Source organism: Oncorhynchus masou, chromosome 7 (assembly GCF_036934945.1).
Source record: "Oncorhynchus masou masou isolate Uvic2021 chromosome 7, UVic_Omas_1.1, whole genome shotgun sequence".
NCBI classification, from domain to species: Eukaryota; Metazoa; Chordata; class Actinopteri; order Salmoniformes; family Salmonidae; genus Oncorhynchus; species Oncorhynchus masou.
Genome location: NC_088218.1, coordinates 25,178,021 through 25,204,118, shown reverse-complemented (window position 1 = coordinate 25,204,118; position 26,098 = coordinate 25,178,021). Strand labels below are relative to the sequence as shown.

General features: G+C 42.0%; 1 pseudogene; it reads left to right on the top strand.

Moving 5' to 3' along the window:
* LOC135543581 (low-density lipoprotein receptor-related protein 1B-like) overlaps nucleotides 1–26,098 on the top strand; it is a 212,328-nt pseudogene that overhangs the window by 166,243 nt on the left and 19,987 nt on the right.

Below are 26,098 nucleotides of genomic sequence, written 5' to 3'. Positions count from 1 at the left end.
TTCATCTTAAGGTAGCTAGGTGGGACAACTACATTTCACATTCATAGTAAGTAAATGTTTCCTTAGTAATAATTGGATTAGTGCTTATATTTGACCTGTTACACACTTGCTTATCCCAACTCCCCCTGAGACACCCATAGGGAGTGGGGTCGCCATTATCCACCGCCCTGGATCAATTGGGCTAAGTGCCTTGCTCAAGGGCACAGTGGCAGATTGTTCACCTTGTTGGATTCAGAATTTCATTTATTTATTTTTTACCTTTATTTAACTAGGCAAGTCAGTTAAGAACAAATTCTTATTTTCAATGACAGCCTAGGAACAGTGTGTTAACTGCCTGTTCAGGGGCAGAACGACAGATTTGTACCTTGTCAGCTCAGGGGTTTGAACTTGCAACCTTCCGGCTACTAGTCTAACCACTAGGCTACTAGGGTGCTGTGCGATAATTCAACATATATTAAAAAGTACCTCTTAAAAATGTATTTTTGGAAGATGGGCATGGACCAGCAGGGGCTCTGACATTAGTATTTGTAGTTTCAAGTGAAGTACTTTAGTTTTCCCACAATCTTCCTGAATGATGATGGCAATGATGATGATGATGACAATGATGACGACGCTGACGACGCTGATGATGATGACGATGATGAAGATGATGGTGATGATATCTCAAGCTTTCTGCTGTTGTTGTGTCCTATAGTTCCGCTGTGGGACAGATGAGTGCATTCCCTTCTGGTGGAAGTGTGACACGGTGGATGACTGTGGGGACGGGTCGGACGAGCCTCCAGACTGCCGTGAGTCACCATCAACACACACACACATACACTTGACAAGGTCCCATTAGGGCTTGTACATTTTCTGTACACACCAATTCACAACTACTCAATCAATTCACAGCCCCCTGGTGGAGCAGGACACTAGCTGCACAGTACAGTACAGAAAATGTTACAACGATTCTTTATCCATAAAAGGAAGTGGGCAGAGAACAAACCCCTTTTCACATTATTTAAGATAGAATTAAAATATTATTTTGAAATTATCAGTAAATGTAAAAACAAAAAGCAATACGCCCCATAAAAGTATTTGTTAGGTTTATGTACTCTTGTTTGTGTATTTCTGTTTTTTTTATTATTTGTTGTGTTCATAATAAAAATGAAAAAGAAATTGGAAAAAAATGATTATTAAAAAAATAGATGTGTGTGTGTGTTTTCTGTTCTTTCTTCACAGCTGAGTTTAAATGCCAGCCAGGGAGGTTCCAGTGTGGGACTGGTCTCTGTGCTCTGCCTCCGTTTATCTGTGATGGGGAGAACGACTGTGGGGACAATTCTGATGAAGCCAACTGTGGTAAATATTATACACATTTCTTCACATGGCTGGTCGTTATTGTAAAAGACAATGCATACTCATTACTTACCTGGTTAAATAAAGGAAATAAATGACACTCTCCATCCTATTCTGAATCCGCCCCAAATGTTTCACTCAACTAACAAATACTACATTGTAGACTACCTTGGCTAAGGCTAACACCTTTGTTCATACTATCTACAGAATCCTACATCTGTCTATCTGGACAGTTCAAATGCAGGAAGCGTCAGAAGTGCATCCCACTGAACCTGCGCTGTAACGGACAGGACGACTGTGGCGACGAAGAGGACGAGACAGACTGCCGTAAGAATCAAATCATCTGTAGATGGATCTCTACAGATACGGTCTTAAAGAACAGTGATGAAAGTTTGCCAGCTCTGTACATTTTATCGGGAGATTTCAATTTCACTTGGCCATGAAAAATGAGCCTGCGCAAGACATAGATAATGAAGTATTGAAAAGGCTTTTGTTGTTAGCACTCAGGTCATTTCTTTAGCGGGAGAGACAACCCTTTTGGTGAATGACAAAAGAAAAGAAAGGAACAGTAGAGAGAAACTCAGACCCTGAACGGACAGACTCTGTGACTTCCCCTCTGATTTTGAAGTCTTGGTCAATGATTCACCCTGTTAACAATTCTCTTTGGATTATAGAAAGCCCCCCAGCCTTCTATGTTCATACTGCCATACCTGGTTAATTCTGCTCAAAGACACAAGGAAGGTCCATTATTAATAAAAGCCACATATCCTTGTTATAACACGAAAAGGATGCACGTTTCTTTTCAGTTGACCTAGTTTGACTTCGCTGTGGAGTTTGATTGGAGTTTTATCCCCTGCTTGTTATCCCTCCAGCTTGACATTTTAAAGTTCCGAACTTCTGGATGCTTCTTTCGCTTGTCTGGAATGTACAGTACCAGGTAAAGGTTGAGACAACTCCTCGTGCGTGAGAGAGACAGAAAGAAGGGTCTTAATAAGTACCTGGAATCACACCTGTCTGGTTGTCATCACGAATCAAAGTGACAGCTCTAAGATACACTGGAGCAAGGTCTCAAGACACACACACACACACACACACACACACACACACACACCATCCATGAACACCTTATTAGATCCCAGTGATGGGGCTAACGACTCATCTCACAGCCCCAGCCCTAGAAGCAGTCTAATCTCCCTCCCTGCACCCCCTGAGCCCCTGTCTCTGGCTGCAGTCACATCCAGCCCCAGCCTGGCTCAGTGGTTGAGCTGTGTTGCCCTGAGGCCACTGGGAACAGAGTGGGAACAGAGAGGAAGACACTGGTAATTGCACCAGCAGGGGGTTGAGCCATGCTGGCAGGCTGGAGGGAGGGAGGGAGGGAGGGGAAGGATAGGGAGGCTGGTGGAATGTACAGCACCAGGTAAAGTGTGTCTCTGTAGGCTCTGTTTGAACAAACCTAGCACAAGTGTAAATCGAAGCGCTGGCGGTAGAGCTGTAGGTTGGGGGGTGTGTCAGAAATATTTGTTGCTATTTTCACAACCAGATTTATGGGCGCAGTTGCTGGGTTTTAGCGCGGAAGGGCTGGGTTTTGATTAATAAACAGGTTGAAGGTGTATCGAGGCTTGACCTCTCACTGGCCAATCAGAGCATGCTCCATGGCTAAATATGTGGTTGCTTCAAGTTGTCAAGAGCTTGGGATTATAAGGTTCTATCTGCAAAAATAGGATTCTGCAATGATTGGCATTAGAATTACAAACCCGGCGTAAGTTCTTAAGACACACCTCAAATATTTCCACCCCTCCCACCTCAGCGCAAACCAGCTGACATTAGACAGTTAAACGGACAAACCTGTTGTCAGGGCAAGAAAATGCCAGTGCGCCAGTTTTTACATGACGAAATTATGTTAACTAACGTGCGTTTGACACTTGCGCCTCCTTACCACCAACCGAAAATAGAGCACCGTGTGTGTTTGCGTGTGAGACACAGGGAGGGTATTCCAGGAGCTGAGTCTCACCCAGGGTGCAGATTAGGGCAGACAGAAGGTTGGTTTAGCCTGCGTCTGAGGGGGATGCCTTTCTGAGACAGAGGGAGGTTTAACCAGGGCTAATCATGCTGGGAGGGCTGAGGGTTTAGAGATGCAGCTGGAGCTCTAACCACCTCCATCCCCCTCCTGCTGGGAAAGAGGAAGCTGTGCTCTGGGTGTCAAGGCACTGTGGCATAAGGAGGGGTGCAAAGGAAAAATGAATTTGACTTTCTCTATTGCTCCACGCCCTAGTTTTTGTATGCCACATATAAAACAATTTGTGTGGATTAGATGTACCTACAATACATGTGTATTGCTATTGTTTTTGGTAATGTCTTTATCATCTTGGTACCTTCAGTAGCCGACAAGTTTTGCAATTTTAGAACTGTCCGTTATTGTCACGCTCGTGATGGCGTCTCTTCTCACCTTTGTCCGCCCTGTTTATCTCCTGTGCCATCGGTCTCCACCCCCAGCTGAGAGCACCTGTTCTGCCAGCCAGTTCCAGTGTAAGACCTCCCTGCACTGTATCTCGGCCCTGTGGGTGTGTGACGAGGACCCGGACTGTGCCGATGGATCGGACGAGGCCGACTGCGGTGAGTTCTACTGTTCTATGCTATTGTACCTTCAGAAAGTATGCACACACCCCTTGACCCCCCCCCCCTCCGCCCACATTTTGCTGTGTTATAGCCTGAATTTAAAATGGTTTAAATTGAGATTTTGTGTAAATGGCCAGCCTACACACAATGCCCCGTAATGTCAAAGTGTATTTTTTTATTTATTTTATTATGTTTACAAATTATTATTTTTTAAATGAAGAGCTTGAGTCATTGAGTATTTAACCCCTTTGTCATGGCAAACCTAAAATAAGTTCAGGAGTAAAGATTTGCTTAACATGTCACATAAATTGCATGGACTCACTCTTTGTGCAGTAATAGTGTTTAACGTGACTTTTGAATAACGACCTCATCTCTGCACCCCACACATACAAGTATCTGTAACGTTCCTCAGTGAATTTCAAACACAGATTCAACCACAAAGACCAGGGAGGTTTTCCAATAGCTCACAAAGAAGGGCAACTATGGGCAAAATAAATAAAACAAGCGGCCCATTGAATATAGTTATTAATTACACTTTGGATGTATCAATACAACCAGTCACTACATAGAATAGAGGCGTCATTCCAATCTCAGTTGTCGGAAAGGCATGAAGGAGCTCAGGGATTTCACCGTTAGGCCAATGGTGGCTTTAAAACAGTTACAGAATTGAATGGCTGTGAGAGGAGAAAACTGAGGCTGGATTAACAGCATTAATCTAAATGACGAAGTGAAAAGATGGAAAATATTCCAAAACATTCATCCTTTTTGCAATAAGGCAGTTAAACTATACTGCATAAAATGTGGCCAATAAATTTACTTCATGTGCTGAATACAAAGCGTTATGTTTTGGGCAAATCCAACACAACACATCACCGAGTACCACTCTTTATATATTCAATCATGATGGTGACTGCATCATGTTATGGGTATGCTCATCTGCAAGGATTATGGAGTTTTTTTTAGGATAAAAAGGAACAGAATTGAGCTAAGCACAGGCAAAATCCTTGAGGAAAAGCTGGTTCACTCTGCTTTAAACCAGACACTGGGAGAATTCACCTTTCACCAAATTCACCTTTCAGCAGGACAATAACCTAAAACACAAGGCCAGATATACACTGGAGTTGCTTACCAAGACAACGTTGAATGTTCCTGAGTTGCCTCGTTACAGTTTTGACTTAAAATGGTATGAAAAAGTATGGCAACACATGAAAAAATGGCAACTTGACAGAGCTTGAAGATTTTTTTAAATAATAATGTGCAAATATTGTACAATCCTATGTGTGCAAAGCTCTTAGAGACTTACCCAGAAAGACTCACAGCTGTAATCGCTGCCAATGGCGATTCTAACAAAACGTAATACAACAAAGTGTGGAATAAGTCAAGGGGTATGAATACTTTCTGAAGGCAGTGTATGTTATATTATATTATATTCTAGTCTACAGTCTACAGGTTCCAAAAGGGTTCTTTGATTGGCCCCATAAGAGAACCCTTTTTGGTTCAAGGTAGAACCCTGTTGGGTTCCATGTAGAATCCCCAAAAGGGTTCTACCTAGAACCAAAGGGGTTTCTTCAAAGGGTTCTCCTATGGGGACAGCCGAAGAACCCTTTTAGGTTCTAGATAGCAACTTTTTTAGTCTAGTCTTTTGTAGTCTAGTCTATTGTAGCCGTTTTTGATCACAATGGAATGGCCTACTCTAAGGGGACATTTGTATCTCGACTTTGTGCCTCATTGTACCACATGCAAGCTTTTGGCAGGGAAACGCATATGTGTAGACTTAAACTGAATGTGATAGATAACGTTATGCAGACATCAACTGACATTTTTTTTTCTGGTGACCACCTCATTAATGCTGACTGCTCGTCGATATGCTCATAAAGCACTTGTTAATATGGCCAGCTCCAGAGATTAGCTGGAGGAGGTTACGTCCTTTCACTGGCTCTTCCTCTCATCAAATGGACTGCTAGGGCTTGACCTTGGCATTTCCACTGCTGCCTGTGCATTTAATGGTGACATTTCGGGAGATCGAGGGGATGACAGTAAGTTCTCTCTGTGATTTGAGTCGTTCTCTCTGGTTTTCAGTCAGTGTTCAATTTTTTTTTTTTACATTTTCTCTATGGGTCATATTTAAAAGGTTTCTTCTCTTACCGATGATATTCCGACAGATATTAAGCATGAGAGGAGACGTACACACTGACAGAACATATTGTATACACCCACTGGCTTTGATTTACCTTAATTCAAGAGAGGCAACAACAGTTTTGGAATTCCCAGCACCGTATTTTTCTTTCTTAATTCTAGAATGTGATTTAAATCTTTCAGGCATGGGAAGGAATGGATTTAGTATTCAACCGCAGCAGTGTGCTCAGGTCAAGTTTGAATTCTGTTAATGTCATACTAAGTTTGGTAATTAGCTCTCAGACATGGTACTGTGTGATTGTCAATTAATAATGCATGATGTATTTATCTTTTCTCCCCATAGTTCGATTTAAAAGTCTGACAGGGAGATGAGAGGATATCACTTTGCTGATTTTACAGTGTCGGGACACCATGTAAAGATGGATTACTAGGCTGTTATTTAAGACAGAAAACAGGAAAGTTACTGTTCTTCCAGTCTTTCTTGTTGACAGTTGCAGGCGTTTTATATGCAGTATGTAATGTCTTACTCTTCATCGGTCATCGCCTCATCTTCCATAGAGGAAACTCAAGGGACCGACGATCACCGTCACACACGCCTGGCAATATGCAAAATGTCAACATGGATCCCGTGTCGGAACACTTTGCTTGTTTTACGTCTTCATGGACTGTCTTGTTGTTTCTGTGCCTAGATGAGAAGACATGCGGTCCTCATGAGTTCCGGTGCCAGAACAACAACTGTGTCCCGGAACACTGGAGGTGTGATGGACAGAGTGACTGTGGCGACAACACAGACGAACAGAACTGCAGTAAGTCCCTCCCTCGTCTTCGGTCTGTTGTTCACACTGGAAGGAATGACCTTGGAATGAACTTTTGTGTAGTACTATATAACTTGCTCACTCCCTGACACTATAACTAGAGCCTTGTGTTTTGCGCAATCATGTGACGTAGCAAAATGCTATCTTGTATCTGAAGCCTTCTCCAGAAATGACAATTGCACCAAAATTGAAAGCGATTGTCTTGAGTATGATGCTGGATCATCTGACACAAAAAGAAAAGGGGAACGTTCAATGAAAACGCTTTAAAGGTACAAATCCAGGTCCGGTTACATGACTGCGCAAAATACAGCGACCTAATATGACTACCAACAAATACTTCTGCTTGGTATGATGAGGAATGTCCTGGGGAAACATGCCTCACTGTCACGCGCCTAAAATCACTGTCATTCCTCATTCCCTTACACCTCTCAGAGCCAGCCACCTGCCCCTCCAGGGACTTTGTGTGTGACAACGGAGAGTGCATCTCGGCTCGTTTCCATTGTGACGGTGACAGGGACTGTGCTGATAACTCTGATGAAAAAGGCTGTGAGACGCGCTCGTGCCCCGCGGACCAGTTCCAATGTCTCAATCACCTCTGCATCTCCAACAAGTGGCTCTGCGACGGCCAGGAGGACTGTAAAACAGGGGAGGACGAGAGGAACTGCCAAGGACCTGGTATGAGCTCACAGACACGCTCTCACGGACACACACGTACACATGCACACTTGATTACTTACTGTATCGCTGTTGGGTATATGTCGGATAGCTGTTGCTGGCTGCGGCTGTAGGTGGGGACTTGCTTTCACTGTCTTACTCAAAACAACCGTGTTGATACTGCCCTCCGTTGGAAAGCATGCTTGTGTGTCACACATCTTGTGATAGGGGGACTGTTTGTTCGTCTGTGTTTGTTTGTGTTCAGCAACAGATGCAGTTTGATGATGTCCCCAGTAAGCGTAGATACAGTTGGCTTACTGTCTTGCATTGACAGCTAGAAAATAACCCTTAATGCCTTTAGAAACCAACAGAGGTATTCCCACACGTGGACCAATTCTCAGTCGACAGCAATTACAGACTTCACTCCACTCTCGTATATCCTGACATTCACATTTATTTGAAGATTCGTAATCCCTTTGTGTTTCATTGCATGAATTGAATGTATGCAATTGCATGAATTGAATGTAACTTGAAGTCTTGTGGAGGAATAAATGCAAGGCCAGAGTAGCTTCAAGGCACTTCAAATCTCGAGCAGATGGTTCGATATCAGCAAGCTGGTCTTGCTGGTCTTCTCTCCTTCTCTCCTGCAAACCGAAGGTGTGAAATTAAAATGAGCTTTGTCTCTCTCACCGAGATGCCTCTGCCTGTCTGCCTGCCTGTCTGCCTGCCTGTCTGTCTGTCTGTCTGTCTGCCTGCCTGTCTGTCTGTGTCTGTCTGTCTGCCAATTCAATTGCTTTATTGGCATGATTTAACAATGTACACGTTGCCAAAGCATACTTTGGCAATGGAATGATTCATTAACAACAACATCAAAAATCATCAAGATTGTCACAAAGAGGAAAATCACTAAGAACAATAATCAAGGGTGTGGTGGATGGGGTTGTATTAGAAATATAAATCGCTAAGAAAATAAATAACACGAAGGCATGTGCAGGTTTGTTGGTCTGTCTCTCTCTCTTTCTCATGACAACTCGTTTTTTACAAATATTTTAGCTGAGTACTTTCTTTATATATTTATATGGAAAGTACCTGTGGACAGCTGTGGCTGCACTTGCACTGTAAATTCCTCCAATTGGAAGGGCCACACCGTGACATGCATGAAAAACCTTTTCCCCCCTCTCTCCCAGTGAGTCCAGATGGGAGCGAGACTGAATTGCTTTGATTGGTCCAAAGTGCTCCAAAACATGCTAGGAATAGCACTCGGAATTAACAGTGTTGCACTTGTATACCAGGTGGTGTCGTGGCCAGTTGAGAAGTATTTTCAGCACCGGTTTAATGGGGATTGTCTATGTCGTCAGCTTCTTTTATCTAATGTGGTCCTGCGTGGTTCAGTTGGTAAGAGCGTGGCGCTAGCATCATCGAGGTTGTGGGTTCAATAACTAATGTGTAATACGAATGTATGCGCTCACTGTACTGTAAGTGATTTTGAATAAAAGTGCTATGTTATCTGTTTCAGCGGTCCTTCCGTCCTGCTCCCTGAGTGAGTATGAGTGTGTCGGGGGAGGCTGTGTGTCGGCCCGCCTGAGGTGTGATGGCCAGAGAGACTGCTCAGATGGATCTGATGAGGTGAGTGCTCCCTGATGAAGCCCTGATTGTAGTCGCTGAGCCTCATCTGTGCGATAGCATACCTTTCATGTCTGTTTGCCTTTTACTGTATGCCATTTGTTCTTAAGGTCATCAACATTGGAAAATGGGTCCTAATTATCTTGCGTCATATTTTCATGGAGAATCCCCATGGAATGCTGTTGAATGATGGCTAGCACTACTCATCTTTGTGTAAAATGTAAAGCCTGCTTTTGTCAATCAACATCCTTACCTCTCAAATACCTGGATACAGGTAGTTTGGTCTTTTTTTTTGCCCGTTTCCTCCAAACATCAGGGTCCCTTTAGGATCTCAGTGTAATTAAAACCATGCTCTTGGTTCAGAGTCAGTAGTTCATGTCCATGCAGTGGCAGCCTACCTCTTTTAATAAGGTCTTTCTCCACAGCCAACAGAGTCCCCTGGAGAGAGCAACGTCATCCTAGACTCATGCATTATATATTAAAGCAATTTCCCCAAAGGCCAAGTACATGTTGATTAATTCAACCCATAACTCAGAGTTTGTAACACATCATTCTGTCATGTTTTGTAAAAAATAAAATGAGCATTTGATCTGAAAATGACAATGGTCATTGTCAGTCTTCGTCTTCTTCTTCTACGCATACATCATAATGTAATGTTAAGGCTTGGACAAGCCTTTTTGAGACCTGGCAGTGGAATGGCTTGGTGGCAGACAGGGGTGTATGTGTTTGTTGTTGTTGAGGTGTGTGTGTGTGTGTGTCTGTGTGTTGTGCCGACAGGTAGACTGTGTGAGGGAGTGCAGGGAGGATGAGTTTCTGTGCCTGAACCGAGCTCACTGCATCCCCAGCCGCTGGCACTGTGATGCCCTGCCTGACTGTGTGGATCACAGTGACGAGCATAACTGTGTCCAGGGTGAGCCTAGAACACACACGCATACACGCACGCACACACACACACACTAACACACACACACACACACACACACACACACACACACACACACACACACACACACACACTAACACACACACTCACACGCACGCACGCACACACACACACACACACACACACACACACACACACACACACACACACAATGTTGTTTAAAACATGTGTGATGTATTATTCACTCAGTCAGTATTATGTTAAAACTGTGTGTCCATTGCAGTCTCCCTTCAGTCAGAGTGCTCTCTGTAATTGGGAGGAAAGGTTGATGGGTGCAGTGGCGTAAAAAGTGCCCAATTGTCGTACTTGAGTGAAAGTAAAGATCGCTTAATAGAAAATGAGTCAGGTTCAAGTGAAAGTCACCCAGTAAAATATTGATTGAGTAAAAGTCTAAAATAATTTGGTTTTAAATATACTTAAGTATCTAAATAAATAATTGCTAAAATATACTTAAATATCAAAAGTAAAAGTATAATTAATTTCAAATACTTTATATTTAGCAAACCAGACAGTACTGATTTCTTGCTTTTTTAAATTTATGGATAGCCAGGGGCACACTCCAATACTCAGACATTTACAAGCAAAGCACATGTGTTTAGTGAATCTGCCAGTTCAGAGGCAGTAGGGAGAGATGCACTTATCTCTGGCCAGGTTTGTCAGTCATTTTGAGTCAGAGTCTTAGTGGATTACTTTCCACGCAGTTAGACACAGTAGTCGCAGCATCGCACTTTCAAAATAAATCAGCCGATTGGAACCGATTGGCTGGTGAAACACACACTGTCCACTGATTGGACCAGCAAATGGTCAATCAACACAGGTTGGATGAGCTAGTGAACAGATTGCTAATTTGCTGTACAGCTATAGGATCGGGTGCAGCGCAGTGTCAAATTGTAGGGGGAGAGGATTGCCATAAATATGCAGTTGTTTATTTGGCATGCACACCAGCAATGGGGCATCAAGCAACAATTACTAGAATAGGCCTACAGGTCTTTTGGTATGTCAATTATATTTATGGGACAAATCTTATTTTTGGTGAAAAACAACATTTTGGTGAAAAATCATATTTCGTGAAAAAAACATTTTGTTTCCTACTAAATTGTTTCTCTTGCAGCAGCCCACTCTTGCCGTGCGGATGAGTTTATCTGTACCAACACACTGTGTAAGCTTTACATCTGGGTGTGTGATGGAGAGGATGACTGTGGAGATAACTCTGATGAAGACTCGGACATGTGTGCTAAACTGCCGTGTCCACCGAGCAGACCCTACCGCTGTCGGAACGACAGGGTGTGTCTGCGCTCGGAGCAGGTGTGCAACGGAGTCGACGACTGTGGGGACATCTCCGATGAAGAGGACTGTGGTGAGTCCAATCATATCTGTTCACTTTCTTTACTTAATCATTCAGATGATCACAAATTACCCAGAATCACTGAGCTCCTGTGTTTTGTCTACGTGTTTTATTTCACCTTTATTTTAGCTGGGAGTCCCATTAAGACCAATCTATTTTACAAGGGAGTCCTGTACATCCACAATTTACAAATATAACATCATACAAACATACAAGATTACAAATCATACTCAAGAGAAACAATCCCATTTGCAAAGAGGTCCCCAATCAATCCTTTGAACTGCTCGAGAGGCACCATTACATCTAGTTTATATAGCTGACTAATGGCTATTGTGTGTGCACCCACGCACACGTCCATCGTTGTTAGTGTAAAAAAATGGAGATAGCAATAGCCTAGCTATGGTGTTGAAACATGTCTGTTCTGTCTTTGGCCCCATGGCTGTTACCTTCTCCCCCTGGCTTGTCCTGTATCCTGGATCTGAAGATGTGATGCGGTCCCCAAGACCCTGTGGTAAGGTGGAGTTCACCTGCAGCAACCATCGCTGCATCCCGCAGGAGCTGCAGTGTGATCTGTTCGATGACTGTGGAGACGGGGGCTCGGATGAACAGGACTGTAAAGGTGGTACGTGGCTTCTAATGTCCCTCGCTGTTCCTTTGTCCCTCTATCTCTCTTTCTATCAAAATATCCCTCCCTCGATATCGATCTCGATCTGTCTTTGTCTCTCTCGCTCTCTGTATCTGTCTCTGTCTCTCCCCTTCTCTGTATATACCTGTCTCTCTCTCTCTATGCCTGTCTGTCTCTCTCTGCACATTTCAGTTCATGTTCAGTTCATTTCAGTACTCCCAAGAAAGATTGTATAAGGAAAGAAGGCAGGATAGGTCGTACAAAATCTTCCAAATAAATGCTCTCTCCTGGATCGAACATTCTGAAATAAAAACAACGCTGAAATAAAACCATAAAATAATGCATTCTAGCCCCTGATTTTGGGCACTGTCAGCATTTGGGGCGGCAGGTAGCCTAGAAGTTAGAGCATTGGGCCAGTAACCAAAAGGTTGCTGGATCGAATCCCCGAGCTGACAAGGTAAAAATCTGTTATTCTGATCAAGGCAGTTAACTGTTTCCCAGTAGGCTGTTGTTGTAAATAAGAATTTGTTCTTAACTAACTTTCCTGGTTAAATAACTAAAAAATCTGTGCACTCAGGGTATGTTTATTCCCAGCATGTAGAGTACTCTATTTACAAAAGCTGAATGAGAGAGAAAAGGGCTGTGCTAATGGATGTTTTTATTACAAAAACGGCTTTACCTGGAACCAATAAGGGTTCTTCTATGGGAACAGCCGAAGAGCCCTTTTCGGGACCCTTTTTTCTAAAGAGTGCACAAACAGCATCCAACTTCCACCATATAATGATGTGTTATTGTGATGTCCGTGTTTTATACAGTGGTTTCCAAGGAAGGAGTATGTGGAGAGAGAGTGGGTCTATGTGGAGATGACGCATTCTGCAATAATACAGGAACCGATTCACTCTGTCAGTGCAAGGCTGGCTTTCAGAGGAGCCAGACGACGAGGCAGTGTGAAGGTACAGTACGGTGATGATGTTGCCTTTGACCTTCTCCGTCTCCGGGTTTTCTTTGGCATTCACTTGCTGCTGAGAGTTTGAAACGTTACGTCACCTTTCGAAAATAGAGAGCAGACAGCGAGAAGGCCACACTTCACAGTACATGTCTGTGGTTATCACTGCAGAAAAGCTCTGATAGCTCCTGTTCACCGGACAACGGCAATGCGCAGCGTAGCTACTCTGCCTTTGCTTTCTTTTTGATAAATGTGTCGGGCGAGTTTTAGATATGAACCATCAGAGATAGAGTTTGTACTACTCCTAAGTGGTTATCCCTGTGTATTGAAGGACAGAGCTCAGACAGAATTGTGGCGCAAGCTCTTTTGATTATTTGTGGCTTGATGGGAATTATAGCCTTCGTTCTTTGTCTTTTTCTCAGAGATCAATGAATGCCTTCAGTTTGGTATGTGCTCTCACTACTGTACAAATACTAAAGGATCCTTCAAATGCACATGTGACCGTAACTTTAAAGAAATCGATGGTGAATGTATAACCAAAGGTAGGAGCTTACCATTACTATTTTGATTACACATAATCAGATGCATGACAATTTGATATGCACACATCACATCGAAATTCTACTTAATTATGCTTGATGCATCACAATTATTCTGATTGCTACGATCTGTTTTGATTAAAATATGCTAATTAGTCTGGAATGTACACTAATTTATATTATTTCCTTTGTGTTTTTTTCTTCTACCTTAATGAACTCGACGGGCAGGACCAGAGGATCAAGTGCTCTACGTTGCGAATGACACTGAAATCCGAAGTTTTGTCTATCCGTTTAAGCAGAACCACGGACAGAAACTGCATCCTCGCATCGAGGACAATGCTAAAATCATTGGGATGGACGCTCTCTTTCACCGACACAAGTTTGTCTGGGCCACACAGTTTAACCCTGGTGGAATGTTTTACAAAGACATCGTAGACAGAAGTCTCACTAAGTCAAATAGCGGAATCATAGTAAGTAAAGGGTTTGACTGGGCTAGAGGTGGAGGGTTATTACTTATTATAAACTAGGTAGTTCAAGCCTTGATTGCTGATTGGCTAAAAGCCGTGGTATATTAGACCATATACACTCTAAATATGCTCCCAACAATTCAAATAGCGGAATCATAGTAAGTAAAGGGTTTGAGTGGGCTAACGGAGGGTTATTACTTAATGTAATCATTGTTATTACTGTATCTGAATGTTTTTGTATCTGTTAATTCACACTCTAAATATGCTCCCAACAATTTAGTTGTACCCGTTAAATTGTTTGGAGCATCATTTAGTATGCAACTTTATTTTTTTATACAGTTTACCCTCAGTCAGCACCTCTAAACATTTTTGGGTTGCTTTAACATATTCATCTGTTCCATATTAACAGTGTTGGGATTAGTTACTTTAAAAGGTAATATATTACTTTGTGGAAAGTAAATGCATTATATTACTCATTATAGTACTTTGTGATACTTTCATGAAACAAATCTCTAACTCTCGCAGTTTGTTTGACAGTCAGAGGGAGCAAGGCGAGCCGTTCACGTTCTACCAAATATAGGCTACTTACTAACTCAGATTTGATCACTAATTTCTCATTTCATCTATGGCGATGCTTTACTTTTTTGTTGTGAACAATAATTATTTTATTTTTTTAAGTCCTAGAGAATTACAGTTTCAAGATACCAAACATACCAATATGTACATACCAATATGTACAGGGGGAAAAGAAACAAACAAGATATACAAATATAAAAAATAAAAAAAACATACAAATAAAAAAGAACAAAACAGATTAAAGACATATGTTTCAGTGTTTACAAATGCAGTCAGTCTATTCACGTTTGATTCTCAAAGGCTACCAACCCAGAGCCACATAGGAAAACAGATTGTTTAAAAAGACAGAGAAGGACAATGCTATCTCCCATCCGCAAGACCAAACATTGTTGTTAAATTAGCTCTTGCAAGTGGGACATAGCATGTGACCAATTGACCAGAGTTTCAGGCTTTGCCCCACGCAGTCTGGCAGTGGCTCTTTCCAGCTGTGCAATGTCCAAGTGCATAAGCAACCAAAATCTGTAAAGGGCAATACCCGGTCCAAACCAATTCCTTAGAATAGTTTTTCTGTCTGCTGTTATTGCAGCCATAACAATCCACCTCTCTTGATAAGATAAGGAAATGCTAGGGCTACAACCAAGCAAGAGGAGGGATGGTATGTGCAGGTATGTTCCTGCCTTGAATAACATTTATAATATTAACAACATAAACTCAAAGTCTTCACTTGTACACAGCTCCAAATGCATATATGCATATAATTGCCCACCTCAGATTGGGGACATTTATTACCTCAATTATTTCAATAAAGAGTGGTAGCCTGGTTTATGGTCCTGTAGGTTTTCAACACTATATTAACTGTACAATATTAAATACATTTGGTACCAAACAGTCAATCTATTTTTTGCAATCGATCCCATAAAAGATGAGGCAGTATTTTGTTTTATCCCAGAATAAGGATCCCAGAATATTAATGCCCATAATTTTGGTAGTGTATTCCTATGTCCTTAAAGAATGAAGTTGGGGGAGGAAGTTAATTAATACTGGGGAGTATATTCATTTGAATAGCCAAAACGCTCACATAAAGAGTAACACGAAATGGACACAATCTACTTAGAGCTTTATTTTCTCGAATGTTGCACTAAAATTCTCATTAACTATGACTTTCAAATTGGATCGAATTCAAATGCCGAGTTATATAAATCCCTAAAGTGATAGGTAAAGGGGGTAATGTGACTTGTTTGGCTGTGGGGTTTAGAGGCATATAGCCAGAGAAGGAGCCAAATTCTTTAAAGAGGTCAAGTACAGGTGATATACTGTGCATTCAGAAAGAATTTAGACCCCTTGACTTTTTCCACATTTTGTTACGTAACAGCATTATTCTTAAATGTATTAAATAGTTCTTAATCCTCATCAATCTACACACAATACCCCATAATGACAAATCAAAAACAGGTTTTTATACATTTTTGCAAATGTATAAAATAATGTAAGCTGAAATATCACATATACATAAGTATTCAGGCCCTTTACTCAGTACTTTGTTGAAGCACCTTTGAAGCACTCCAAGCTTAGCACATCTGTATTTTGGCAGTTTCTCCCATTCTTCTCTCCAGATTCTCTCAAGCTCTGTCAGCTATTTTCATGTCTCTCCAGAGATGTTCGATCGGGCTCTGGCTAGGCCACTCAAGAACACTCAGAGACTTTCCCGAAGCCACTCCTCTGTTTTCTTGGCTGTGTGCTTAGGGTTGTTCCTGTTGGAAGGTGAACCTTTGCCCAAGTCTGAGGTCCTGAGCGCTCTGGAGCAGGTTTTCATCAACGATCTCTCTGTACTTTACTCCGTTCATCTTTCCCTCGATCCTGACTAGTCCCCCAGTGCTTGACGCTGAAAAACATCCCCACAGCATCATGATGCCACCGCCATGCCTCACTTTAGGGATGGTGCCAGGTTTCCTCCAGACGTGACACTTGGCAATCAGGCCGAAGAGTTCAATCTTGGTTTTATCAGACCAGAGAATCTTGTTTATCATGGTCTGGGAGTTTTAAGGTGCCTTTTGGTAAACTCCAAGTGGGCTGTCATGTGCCTTTTACTGAGGATTGGCTTCCATCTAGCTACCATAAAGGCCTGATTGGTTGAGTGCTGCAGAGACTGTTGTCATTCTGGAAAGTTCTCCCATTACAACAGAGGAACTCTAGAGCTCTATCAGAGTGACCATCGCGTTCTTGGTCACCTCCCTGACCAAGGCCCTTCTACCCCGATTACTCAGTTTGGCCTTGCGGCCAGTTCTAGGAAGAGTCTTGGTGGTTCCAAACTCCTTCCATTTAAGAATGATGGAGGCCACTGTGTTCTTGGGGTCCTTTTTTTGTACCCTTCACCAGATCTGTAACTCGAAACAATCCTGTCTCGGAGCTCTCCAGACAATTCCTTTGACCTCATGGCTTGGTTTTTGCACTGACATGCACTGTCAACTGTGGGACCTAATACAGTCAGAAGTTTACATACACTTAGGTTGGAGTCATTAAAACTAATTTTTCAACCACTCCATAAATTGCTTGTTAACAAACTATTGTTTTGGCAAATCGGTTAGGACATCTACTTTGTGCATGACACAAGTAATTTTTACAACAATTGTTTACAGACATTATTTCACTTATAATTCACCATTATCACAATTCCAATGGGTCAGAAGTTTACATACACTAAGTTGACTGTGCCTTGAAACAGCTTGGAAAATTCCAGAAAATTCCAGTATGTCATGGCTTTAGAAGCTTCTGATAGGCAATTGACATTATTTGAGTCAATTGGAGGTGGACCTGTGGATGTATTTCAAGGCCCACCTTCAAACTCTGTGCCTCTTTGTTTGACATCATGGGAAAATCAAAAGAGATCATCCAAGACCTCGGAAAAAAAATTGTCAACCTCCACAAGTCTAGTTCATCCTTGGGAGCAATTTCCAAATGCCTGAAGGTACCACGTTCATCTGTACAAACAATAGTACGCAACTAAAAACACCATGGGACCACACAGACGTCGTACCGCTCAGGAAGGAGACACGTTCTCTCTCCTAGAAATGAATGTACTTTGGTGCTAAAAGTGCTAATCAATCCCAGAACCACAGCAAAGGACCTTGTGACGATGCTGGAGGAAACAGGTACAAAAGTATCCATATCCACAGTAAAACAACTCCTATATCGACTTAACCTGAAGGAAGGAAGAAGCCACTGCTCCAAAACCACAATAAAAGCCAGACTATGGTTTGCAACTGCACATGGGGACAAAGATCATACTTTTTTGGGGAAATGTCCTCTGGTCTGATGAAACAAAAATAGAACTGTTTGGCCATCGTTATGACCTTCGTTATGTTTGGAGGAAAAAGGGAGAGGCTTGCAAGTCAAAGAACACCATCCCAAATGTGAAGCACGAGGCTGGCAGCATCATGTTGTGGAGGTGCTTTGGTGCAGGAGGGGCTGGTGCTCTTCAAAATAGATGTCATCATGAGGTGGGAAAATTATGTGGATATTTTGAAGCAACATCTTCAACCAGGGAGTCTTCAATAAGACAGTCAGGAGGTTAAAGCTTGGTCGGAAATGGGTCTTCCAAATGGACAATGGCCCAAAGCATACTTCCAAAGTTGTTGCAAAATGGCTTAATTATGGATAGGTGGGACGGTAGCAACAGATGAAATGGCAGAGCGCCAAAGTCAAATTAAATTACTATAAATATAAAATTTTCATGAAATGACAAGTGCAATACATCAAAATAAAGCTGAACTTGTTGTTAATCCAGCCAAGGTGTCAGATTTCAAAAAGGCTTTACGGCGAAAGCCTTCTCCCAGGGAGTTGAGACACGAAAGTCAGAAATAGCGATATAATATATGCCTTACCTTTGAAGATCTTCTTTTGGCACTCCAAAATGTTCCAGTTACATTATAAATGGTCCTTTTGTTTGATAAATTCCTTCTTTATATCCTTAAAAACTCAATTTAGCTGGCGCGCTTCAGTCAATAATCCACTCGGTTTCTCTCCGTCAAAATGCATACAAAATGAATCCCAAACGTTACCAATGAACTTATCCAAACAAGTCAAGCAACATTTATAATCAAACCTTAGGTACCCTAATACACAAATAAACAATGAAATTTAAGACAGAGAATCGTTATTGTCTTTACCGATTAACAAAAAGAGCACGCTCCCTCGGCCATGCGCTTGGAAACACTACAGCCAAAATGGGAGCCACTTAGAAAAACTACAACTTCTCCCTCATTTTTCCAAAAAACAGCCTGAAACTCTTTCTAAAGACTGTTGACATCTAGTGGAAGCCCTAGGAACTGCAATTGGGGACGATTTCGCCCTATTATGAAAGTGCCAGGCATTGAAATCAGTGGTATGCTAAAAAAAGTTTTTGATGGTTTGTCCTCGGGGTTTCGCCTGCAATTTCAGTTCTGTTATACTCACAGACATTACTTAAACAGTTTCAGGAACTTTGGAGTGTTCTCTATCCAAATCTAACAATTGCATGCATATCCTAACTTCTGTTCCTGAGTAGCAGGCAGTTTACTTTGGGCACGCTTTTCATCCGGACATCAACCCCCAAGTGACGATTGAGCTAATCTGATTAGCATGACATTATAAGTAACAAGAACATTTCCGATACATTTCCCAACATTTCCCAGAACATGTCCCATAGCCATGTCTTATATGGGCAGAAATACTAAATTATTGTTAATCTAACAGCACTGTCCCATTTACAGTAGCTATTACATACCATGCTATTGTTTGAGGAGAGTGCACAACAAAAAAATCATGGCAACTGATTTGATGCTTTCACATCTGAAGGTAAATAATGTACTTACCTTCAGTAATATTGCTCTGATTTGTCATCCTGAGGGTCCCAGAGATAAAATACATTTTTATATTCAAATGTAGGAACATGGTTCTACAGTTTGAACCTCTGCTGCCCCCCCCCCCCCATCTAGATGTGTGAAGGTTACTGTCTTTTCTGTAGGGAAGCTAATTATCCATAATTTATGACATTCCTGAGAGTGTGTAAACTGACATGTTTTATTGTATGTTCTCCATAGTTATGTACTTGAAAATGTCCAATTCGGCACATTTGCGCAGACTTGATACAACATTCTGAACAGTAATGTAATGGTTCATTGGATCAGTCTAAAACTTTTCACATACACTGCTGCCATCTAGTGTCCAAAATCTAAATTGAGCTTAGTCTCAATGATATAAGGGCTTTTCTCTTGCATTTCAAAGATGATGGAACAAAAACAAAATATTTAAAACGCATTTGTTTCTTTCATTTGTATTATCTTTTACCAGATCTAATGTGTTATATTCTCCTACATGAATTTCACATTTCCACAAACTACAAAGTGTTTCCTTTTAAAATGGTGTCAAGAATATGCATATCCTTGCTTCAGGTCCTGAGCAACAGGCAGTTAGATTTTGGTATGTCGTTTTAGGCAACAATTGAAGAAGAAAAATAGCTCTGATCCTGAAGAGGTTTTTAAGAGAAAGGGAAGGAAGTTCCTATGAATTGAAAAGGACAATATCTTCCTATAGTCTTTAGGAAACTCAGAAGTATCCTTCTTTGAATAAAAAGTAGTGAAAGTCTGATTCATTTGGGAGGGTACAAAGTTCACCGTTTATTGTCCCTAATGACATCAATAGATGACAAATGTTCAGTTTGCTTCAGTTTCTTTGCCAAGTGCCTACTCAGTCTATTCGCGTTCTCATAGTCATTCTGTCGCGCTTTCAAATGAATAAATTCTGCCCTAGAACTAGTCACCATCTTTTTCTCAGTTTTAAATGGGGTGTGTTATCTCTGCCCATCTTTGTTACTTCCCGTAATGTATGTGGGTCTACCCCTGGTTGTGCATTATCCTGTAAGAAATCATTAATGCCAGTCAAAATGTAGTTTAAGAATTCCATACCACCATTTCTTAAATCTTGTGAATCTTGGAGAAATCTCAAAATAAATCGATAATGAATGGTCAGATAACAGCATAGTTGAATCTCTGCATGGGATGTACATTTCAGAAACACAGGGAAGACATAATCAATTGGTGAGAAAGACTGATGATGGGGAGAAAATTAGATCATCTCTAGTACAAGGATTTCTTAGGGGCCAGGCATCCACAGTGTTCATGTCATCTAAAAAGGTCTTAATAGAATTTGAAGGTGCCCAGAGTGCCAAGATATTAGTACTGGTGATATTAATAGTAGGATCTAGAGTCAAGTGAAAATCTCCCCCAAGGATGGTCACTGAGTCTGGGAAGTCTAACAATTTAAGCTTCAGGTCTTCAAAAAAGGATTTATCAAAAGCATTTGTTGCGTAAATGGCGGACAAACAAAATGTAGTGCCATTAATAGTAACAGAGGTATAACAATACTGTTCATCAATGTCTCCCCCAGAGACCCCCACCTTCATATGAAGATTCCTCTTAATTACTGAATTACTGAAGTCTATTGATATCAGTGGCTTTCAAATGGCTCTACTGCAGTAGCCGAAATCAATATTTTTGCATTCTAAGTACTCGAAACAAGTTAAGACGAATCAAATCAAAACAAATGTATTTGTCACATGCACCGAATACAACAGGTGTAGACCTTACAGTGAAATGCTTACTTACAAGCCCTTATCCAGCAATGCAGTTTTAAGAAAAATAAGTGTTGAGTAAAAAAAAAATAGTTAAAAAATAGTTAAAACAAAATAACAGTAGCGAAGCTATATTCAGGGGATACAGGTACAGAGTCAATGTGCGGGGGCACAGTTTAGTATATCCATGAGTCAGCTTGAGATGCAAATATATTCAAGAGCCAGACATTTGAAAACACTTTGCATAGAGTTGAGATAGAAATACTGTTTAGACAGACACATGAATTAAAAACATGACATGAAACTCAAAATTGATCGTGCAGACTACAATTGTGAATGCATACAATTCTATAGTATTAAAATGTATTTAAATTAACCAACATTAAAAAAAATATAGAAAAGGCCAGTATGCCAGGAGACAGAAGGGTTTCCCCCGGATAGATCGACCGGTCCGTAGACCTGACTTGGCAGTCCCTTGGATGCTGACACAATATGTGGATGCCATGTAAACCTTTCCTGTGCTAGTCTACAAGTGTTGCGCTATCATATGGGCTGCTTAATTATCCATATATACTTTAAGCTAAACATCTGTAAAGATTTCCTATCTTTTCATTCGAAATCTTTCTCTCGAGCCACCAGTTCTGGTTATAGACCGCATATAGGCTACACAGACCCATAGAGATGTATTATTGGCGAACGTGCAATCATTGGAAAACAAACTGGACGATCTACGATTAAGACTATCCTACCAACGGGGCCATTAACTGTATTATCTTATATTTCACCGAGAGTCGCTCTGGATAAGAGCCTCTGCTAAATGACTTAAATGTAATGTAATGTAAATGAGACGTGGCTGAACAACAACATGGATAATATAGACCTGGCTAGCTTCTCCGTGCATTAACACGACAGAGCAGCTACGTCTGGTAAGACGAGAGGCGTGTGTGTGTGTCTACTTGTCAATAACTGCTGGTGCGCGATGTCAAATATTAAAGAAGTCACGAGGTATTGCTCGCCTGGGGTAAAAGACCTCATGTTAAGTTGTGCACCACACTATCTACCAAGAGAGTTCTCATCTATATTATCCGTAGCCGTCTATTTACTAACACAAACCGATGATGGCACTAAGACCACACTCATCGAGCTGTATAAGGCCATAAGCAAACAAGAAAATGATCCTCCAAAAGAGGTGACCCTAGTGGCCGGAGACTTTCATGCAGGCAAACTGAAATATATTGTCATAGATTCCAGCCACCCAAGTCATAGACGGTTCTCCCTGCTACCACACCGCAATTGGTACCGGAGTGCCAAGTCTAGGACCAAAAAGCTCCTTAACAGTTTCTACCACCAAGCCAAGACTGCTGAACAATTAATCAAATGGCCACCTGGACTATTCATATTGATACCCCCCACCCACCCACACCCACCTTTGTTTCTACACTGCTGCTACTCTGTGTTTATTATCTATGCATAGTCACTTCACCACTACCTACATGTACAAATTACCTTGACTAACCTGTACCCCCGCACATTGACAAACTTGAATATATTACATTAGTTTTGATGGTAGCTCATACGACAGCCATGAGTGTAGCAAAGCGAGACAATTTCCTCAGTGGGTCTCTATACTCCTTAACTGCTCTGCCTATGAGAACAGAGCAGGATCTAACAGCCACTCAATATCTCTGACATTAATTGGTTTGATTTGAGCCCTGGGAAAGGGAGTGAAGGGGACAGAACAAAGGAGCCCCCAATGACTTTAAAGAGGACCGTAGCACTGATTTGACACTTGAACTGTAATTACACTATATATACAAAAGTATGTGGACACCCCATCAAATGAGTGGATTTGACTGTTTCAGCCACACCCATTGCTGACCGGTGTATAAAATCGAGCGCACAGCCATGCAATCGTCATAGACAAGTATTGGCAGTAGAATGGCCTTACTGAAGCGCTCAGTGACTTTCAACGTGGCACTGTCATAGGATGCCACCTGTCTCGCAAGTCAGTTCGTCAAATCCCCCCCCCCCCCGGTCTACTGTAAATGCAGCTATTGTGAAGTGGAAACATCTAGGGGCAACAACGGCTCAGCCGCAAAGGCGTAGGCCACACAAGCTCACAGAAATGGAACGGCGAGTCTTGAAGCGCGTAGTGGGTCAAAATCATCTGTCCTTGGCTGCAACACTCACTACCGAATTCCAAACTGCCCCTGGAACCAACGTCAGCACAATAACTGTTTGTCTCACCATGCGCAATGCCAAGCGTCAGCAGGAGTGGTGTAAAGATCGCCTCCTTTGGACTCTGGTGCAGTGGAAACGCATACTCTGGAGTGATGAATCACGCTTCACCATCTGGCAGTCCGACAGACTAATCTGGGTTTGGCAGACGCCAGGGGGATGCTACTTGCCCAAATGCACAGTGCAAACTGTAAAGTATGGTGAAGGAGGAATAATGGTATGGGGCTGTTTTTCATGGTTCGTGCGAAGACCCTTAGTTCCAGTGAAGGGAAATCTTAACACTACAGCATACATCCCAGACGATTCTGTGCTTTTCCCTTTTCTGTTTCAGCATGACAATGTCCTCGTGCACAAAGCGAGGTCCATAAATAAATGTTTTGTTGAGATCGGTGTAGAAGAACTTGACTGGCGTGCACAGAGCCCTGACCTCAACCCAATCCAACACCTTTGGGATGAATTGGAACTCTGGCTTCGAGCCAGGCCTAATTGTCCAACATCAGTGCCCAACCTCACTAATGCTCTTATGGCTGAATGGAAGCAAGTCCCTGCAGCAACATTCCAACATCTAGTGGAAAGCCTTCCTAGAAGAGTGGAGGCTGCTATAGCAGCAAAGAGGGGGGACCAACTCTATATTAATGGCCAGGATTTTAGAATGAAACGTTTGACAAACAGATGTCCACATACTTTTGGTCATGTAGTGTATTTTGACAGAGCGAGAAAGGGAGAGAGAATGTGTGTTTGCCGACATGCTCTAAGTTTGTAAATCAATTTCCAGGTAAGGAGTATGAAAGTCATGTCAGTAAATGTGAAAACACATTCTTCTTCTCCAGTGTCCTGACTTCAGAAGACCCAGGGATATATCTGCAGATTGGGTGACCGGCAACATTTACTGGACAGACCACTCCAGGATGCATTGGTTCAGCTACTACAACGCCCACTGGAGGAGGCTCAGATATTCCATCAACGTGGGCCAGCTGGGAGGGACAAACTGCTCTCGTCTCATCACAGACATCGCCGGGGAGCCTTACTCTATCACTGTTAACCCGGCTCGAGGGTAAGGTTAACCCTTACATTAATTACATGTTAGTCATTTAGCAGATGTTCTTAGCAATTGACAATTAGTGCAATCAACTAAAGTTGCTAGGTAAAACAACCACATCAGATTTGCCAATTTTTGGACGATATTTTCTCTTTGGGCAGATACACAACAAATTATGTCTGGCCCTCTGCCCTGTCCTTATTACCTGCTATAATTACCTTTTCTTCCTTTACTTACTTCCTGCACTTCCCATAGGATGATGTACTGGACAGTGGTAGGAGACCACTCCCTCATCGAGGAGGCTGCCATGGATGGGTCTATGAGGAGAATCTTAGTGGAGAAGAACCTCAGGAGACCCAGTGGTAGGTGCTCTCGAACTCCTGGTCCTGTGACATATAACAATACCTTCAGGTAGCACCCACACGCAGGATGTATGGAGCGGTGTACTTGTCTGTTCATTTTCTACATATCATATCTATTCTAATCAATATCCTGTTTCCTTTAGTGTCGAGTGATACGTTTTGATAGAAAGCACCACTTGTCAGAAGGAAAGTTTGGCTGCACTTTACAGCTCACATAGAGCGACTAGCATGTTTTAAATCTTCACAGGACTTGCCATCGATTATTTCAACCAGCGTCTGTACTGGGCTGATACAGAGTTGTCTGTGATTGGGAGCGTTCGATTCGATGGATCGGACTCTGTGCTGGTGGTGAGCAGTACACATGGTGAGCGAAGCACAGACTAACACAGAAGACATGCATGTCCTTAACCCTTTACACTCGTTGAAATGTGCCTATGTGGATGGGGCTGAATGTAAATGTTTCCTAGAGGAAGAAATATGGAGAGCATATGCGTAATCATGGTAGCAATTAAAAGGGAACAGTTTGGGGATTATGGGGAAATGATTAGACTAATGGTGATGACACAACAGTTCACCAAACACAAGATTGAATCCATTACCCGGTTGAATTTATGTGCATTTTACATTTTTGTTGATAACTAAATCTGAAAATGCTCGGGATACGTTCAGTAACGTGATAAGAATATTCGTCGAAAATCTGGGGTTAGGTGCAACATAAGACAAAAAAAGGACGGGTTTGAATGAGAGGTCTTACTAGTGTTTCCAAGTGGTCACACACCTCTCCAAAGTGTGCACAGATCCTAAGTAGTTTCAATGAAGTCAAATAACGCCTTCAACTATAAGGAACTTTTTCTGAGCTCTGCTAGCTGTGCCGTTGAGGAATTAGAGCAAGCACAGTTGTAGTTGTAGTTGTTTTGTTGGGAACACAGCCCTGCATCCCCACCTTTACACAATGACTGTTGTTTGCTCAATCCCAAAAAATTGTCCTTTTTTATAAATCGTAATCTGAGTCAGTTGGGCATGGCTGGTTGAAAGCTTGTTCTATTGCCAACATGACTAGCTAAGTTATAAAATACGACCGTGCAGTGTTAGGCTTTCTCCAAGGCAATTCAGAGATGCAGGTCATTCATTTTGGCATAGAATGGAGTCATGAGTGCATTGAGATGCGTGTGCCGCTGCAAATTTGCCTCACAATGCAACAAACACAGGCTCAATCGATTCAGGACAACCCA